Genomic DNA, 5,889 nt, shown 5'->3' with positions numbered 1-5,889 from the left:
GGGACGTTCTACGCCGCTCGCTGTCCGCGCGACTGACATGGGTCCTGGTGAGACGGCGCGAAGGAGCAGCAAGGGGTGAATCTTGCATGACAGGGGCTGACAACTCAGTTTCTTGACGCCTATCTAGCTGAATGACTGGTACTCTTCTGGACGGTCCAGGTTCAGGCCGAGCAGTTTTCAGGATCCGACGCGGAGGCATAGGCTGGAAAGAAGTTCTTGTTCTGTCAAAGCGTCTGTCATGTTCGTCATTTCGAGCTTGGTCTTGCCGCCAGACATTAGACCGAGTGAGTCCATTAAAGAATGGCATTCCCGTCCCATGAGTTTGAGAACGAATAGTCTTGATCTCGTCTTGGAGAGTGTCCATCTGCGCCTTAAATCCGGCCAGGATATCTTTGAGCTGCCCAGCAGACACCGGCAAATCTGGGTTCTCTTCCATGACTGTGTCGGCGTCAGTCCTCAAGTGACCACCTGGGGGAAATGAAGGATGACCCGTCTCATCTTTCACCTGGACCAGCTCAGGTTGTGATTCAGGAGGGGGTTCAGGATGGCCGTCTTGCCCCACAGATTGGTTGCTTCTGTCGTCCCTCCCTCGAGGAGGACGATCACCATTAATTGCGGTTTCGTCGATTTCGTTTCGATTGATGGGCGCGTCTCCGAAGTGCTGGACGTCTACCATGTTACATTACCTCCCCACAGACGGCGCCAAATATTGTGGGAGTTTTTCCTATGGATGATGACGAGGAGGTATCAGGTTCCACGTAGTGTCGAGTCCAGTCTACGTCGGCGGCGTACCTACAAAACAAGAATATTCCCGAAGGAATATTCCCTCCGATGCTTAAGTAAGACAAAGGTTTTTAGGAAGAAGTAATTAATGAACAGAAAGTATTAACTATAAATTGTAGGGTGTTTTTCTGTCTAGAATTCTGTGTTAATTCCTTGGGAATTGAGTATATTTATAGTCTCCCCCTTTTTGGGGGGGAAACCCTAGAATGATCTCATATGATTGGTCAGTTCACTAGATAACGACATGTGTCACTATCATAACATTCCCTATGGGACATGGGCCTTAAAGCGATTGGTACATTTTGCTCAGTTACACCTCAGCATTTGCTGACTCTTATATGGCAGCCAACACTAGTGGAAAAAGGCTTATTTGCATCCCCGCATTTGCCACGCCATTCTAAACATGTGACGCAAATGACAATTTTTAGCATAAAATTTAGTCATTTGCGTCGCAGCTTTGTTAAACTGCGACGCAAATGACTCTAGGATGCCCCCCAGAGTCATTTGCGTCGCAGATTAGTAAAACTGCGACGCAATTAACTCAATCAAGTGCGTCGCAGATTTACTAATCTGCGACGCAAATGACTCTGGGGGGCATCCTAGAGTCATTTGCGTCGCAGTTTAGTAATTCTGCGACGCAAATGATGTTTTGTATTTTTTCTAAAATGCGATATTCCACAGCGCGCGACCTAAATTGAAACCCAATTGCAAAAGCTTCACCCCTCACTGCTTCAATTCCTTCCTCCAACTTCCTCGGCCTTCCTCGTCCTCCGCCGTCAACCTCGTCCTCCGCCGTCAACCTCCGTCTTCCTCGACCTGCTGTTCGTCTTCCTGCCGCGTCAACCTCCTCTTCGCACAGCTCATTGTCCTCCAACTTCCTGCTCGTCGCCGCCCCCTGATCGTCGTTCAACCCCCGGCCTCTTCACAGGTCACTGTCGCCGCTGCTTGCTAACGCCGTCGGCTGCCACGCCGCTGGCCCTCCTCTCTTCAATTGCTCCATCGATTAATTAGGTACATTTAAATTTTATTTTGTGGATATTATTTAATTGAATTTTAATTGTGCATTTTAATTATAATTGTGGATATTATGTTTGAATTTTAATGGTACATTTTAGTTGAATTTTAAGATTGAATTTTAATTGTGGATATTATTTAATTGAATTTTAATTGTGCACATTTAAGATTTAGGTTTTGTTGAATTTTAATTGTAGTTTTTGGTGAATTGTAATAGTTGGTTTTGTTGAAATTATTTGTTTATTACAATTAGGTTTTGTTGAATTAAGGTTATGAAATGAATTTTTGGGTTTGTTTAGGTTTATGAGATGGTTTGTGTAGGTTATGAAATGATGTTTTGGGTTTGCTACAAAATTCGGGTTTGTGAATTTGTGATGTGAAATGAATTGTACTATGGGAACTTGTTATTAGTTATGGTAGGTTTTGTTGGAAGCCATGGATTTATAATGATATGAATAGCCTAGTTTATATTCTAACCTTTGACAAAATTTGGTCATATTGTTTTATCTTTAGTGGTTGAAAATGGATCGGAGTTGGATGTATGGTAGTAAACGATTTTCTACAAGGTTCTTACAAGGGATTCAAGAGTTCATTAAGGTTGCCTTGAAACATCAATCAGAACATGAATCAAGTTTAATTCTGTGTCCTTGTTGTGATTGCAATAATTCAAGGGGGTATCGGGATATTGATGATATTGTTGATCACATAGTTCGTCGCGGTTTTAAGGGTAACTACACGACGTGGACATGGCATGGTGAGAGCATAGATCATGGGGCAAGTTCTAGTATGCCGAGCTCGAGTCAGCATAATCATTGTGATAATGGTGATGATAATGAAATTGAGGATGATATTGGTGTTGAAAGTGAGGAAGAAGAGGAGAAAGATAGGATAGATGATATGATGCATGATGTGGAAGACCATCATTTCGTTGAGCGTCCCCATATGTATGATAGTATAATCAAAGCTTCCGCAACACCATTATATCCTGGTTCTACACAAACTGTACTTGGTGCCGTCATCGAATATTTCAACTTAAAGGTGGAAAACGGTTGGACCAACAAGAGTTTTTCACAGTTTTTGGAGGCCACGTCTGGTAATCTTCCTGAAGGAAACAAACTTCCAAGGTCTAACTATGAGGCCCAGAAGCTTATGTGTCCTTTGGGTATGGATTATGAGAAGATACACGCGTGTCCAAATGATTGCGTGTTGTATCGAAAGCAGTATGCAAATCTGCATGAGTGTCCAAGATGCGGATTGTCCCGTTACAAGATCGTGGAGAATGATGCAACATCAACTAAGAAGAAACCTTCTCCGGCTAAGGTGCTTTGGTATCTTCCAATTATACCAAGATTTAAGCGCCTTTTCTCAGAAGAGAAAACTGCAAAACTCTTGAGGTGGCATGCCGAGGGGAGGAAGAAAGATGGGTTAATGAGGCATCCTGCTGATTCTCCACAATGGAGGAACATTGATCGAAAGTACAAGGTCTTTAGGGAAGAAGTTCGGAATCTCAGGCTTGGTCTTTGCACGGATGGAATGAACCCATTTGGGACACTTAGTACCCAATATAGCACTTGGCCGGTTCTTCTCACCATATACAATTTGCCTCCTTGGTTATGCATGAAGCGTAGATACATCATGTTGTCGCTCTTAATCTCTGGGCCTAAACAACCCGGAAATGACATAGATGTGTATCTAGAGCCACTCATTGAAGATTTGAAATTGTTGTGGGATGAAGGGGTGTTGATGTTTGATGCATACACCAAAACCAATTTCACTTTACGTGCCATGATTTTTTGTACGATAAATGATTTCCCGGCTTATGGAAATTTGTCAGGGTATTCTGTAAAGGGAAAGAAGGCATGTCCAGTTTGTCATGATGATTTGGTCTCGAGGCGCCTAAAATTTTGTGGGAAAGATGTGTACATGGATTACCGGATGTATCTTCCTGAAGATCATCCATTTCGAAAAGAGAAGGAAGCTTTTAATGGAGAATTGGAGATGAGAGAAGCTCCTGCCCCCTTATGTGCGTGTGAGGTTTATGAACGGGTTAAAGACATTGAGACAGAGTTTGGTAAGCCTTATAAAGGTCAGCCAAGTGGTGGTTACAAGAAGAGGTCTATCTTTTGGGATCTCCCATATTGGAGAGATTTGGAAGTTAGGCATTGTTTGGATGTAATGCATATTGAGAAAAATGTTTGTGATGCCATTGTTGGGACATTGTTGAATATGCAAGGGAAAACGAAGGATGGGCCTAAAGTTAGACAAGATATGGCTGCTATGGGTCGCTCCGAGTTGGCACCTCAAGAAAGGGGAAAACGCTGGTACCTTCCCCCAGCTTGTTTCACCTTGTCTAAAAAGGAGAAAGTTAGCTTTTGTGAGTCTTTGCATGGCTTAAAGGTCCCTGCCGGTTACTCTTCAAATTTTCGTAGACTTGTGTCCATGTCTGACTTGAAATTAGTTGGAATGAAATCTCATGATTGTCACGTGTTGATGCAACAATTGCTGCCGGTTGCAATTCGAGGGATATTGCCGCCACAAGTGAGGTATACCATTACAAGATTGTGTTTCTTTTTCAACACAATTTGTAGCAAGGTGATCAATCCAACAATACTGGATGATTTGCAGGCTGATGTACTTGAGACCATGTGTCGGTTTGAAAAGTATTTTCCGCCATCATTCTTTGACATGATGCCTCATTTGATTATTCATCTTGTTCGTGAAATTAAGCTTTGTGGGCCAGTTTGTATGAGGTACATGTATCCCTTTGAACGGGAAATGGGTACCTTGAAAAATAGAGTGATGAATCCGGCCAAACCTGAAGCTAGTATTGTCCAACGAACCGTCGCGGAGGAAGTTGCTGCATGGGTTTCTCAATATATGGCACGTTTGAAAGAAGTCGGAGTACCAAAGTCTAGACATGATGGGAGACTTGGGGGTCAAGGTACAATTGGCAAGAAAAGGATATCAATCAGTTCTGAAATGATGTGTAAGGTTGAGCTGTTTGTGGTGCAAAGTCTTAGTGAAGTCCATCCATACGTGGCTGAGCACATGAACTTTCTTAGAGAGCAATATCCTTCAAAAAATGGTCCTCAACTGATAAAAGAGCATAATCGTTCATTCCTCACATGGTTCAAGCGTCGAGTGATGGATCAATTTTCCGACACGCCTAATGAGGTATCTGACATGGTGAGATGGTTGGCATATGGTCCTAAATGTCAAGTCATATCTTATGAGGGGTACGACATCAATGGCTATTCTTTTTACACGAAGCGACAAGATGACAAAACGACGATGCAAAATAGTGGTGTTACGGCAATATGTTTGTCTTCAGAGTATGCTAGTGTAAAAGATAGAACACTTGTAGATAAGACGAACTCTTACTATGGAGTCATTGAAGAAATATTAGAGTTGGAATATAAGTATTTTAAGATTCCTCTATTCCGGTGCAAGTGGGTTGATATTAGTCGCGGTGTCAAAAAGGATGAACATGGGTACCTGACACTTGTAAACTTTAGTCGAGTTGGGCATCTTGCAGATCCTTTCATATTAGCATCACAGGCAAAACAAATCTTTTACATGGTTGACCCTGCCGATCGTAGTTGGTCAGTTGTTCTGGAAGGCAAAAGAAGAATACTTGGCGTTGAGGATGTAGATGATGAAGAAGAGTATGATGAGCAGTTTAATGAGATTCCACCTTCCTCCTGGCATATCCCTCAAATGATTGACGATGTTGACATGAGTTATACACGCCGAGATCATGATGAAGGATTTTATGTTGAAAAAGAGAAATAGTGAGATAGGTACTATTTTGGCAACTATTTTTTCACCAAGTTAATTTGTAGATTAGTTAAAAGTTGGGTTCGAAAATGTCATTTTTGCCTAAATATGTACTATAACGACCCAATTACCCTTAAATGTGGAATAATAGATTATTACGAGGCTTAGAAAGTTATAACTATGCATATGAGACATGTAATAAGTTTGAAAACATTCCTTAGGTTCTTTGGTTCAAAGTTGGGTTCGAAAATGTCATTTTTGCCTAAATATGTACTATAACGACCCAATTACCCTTAAATGTGGAATAATAGATTA

The sequence above is a fragment of the Spinacia oleracea genome, chromosome 5 (genome assembly GCF_020520425.1).
Source record: "Spinacia oleracea cultivar Varoflay chromosome 5, BTI_SOV_V1, whole genome shotgun sequence".
In the NCBI taxonomy this organism is placed as follows: Eukaryota; Viridiplantae; Streptophyta; class Magnoliopsida; order Caryophyllales; family Amaranthaceae; genus Spinacia; species Spinacia oleracea.
The sequence above is the reverse complement of the archived record's forward strand: the minus strand, read 5'-3'. Positions refer to the sequence as shown.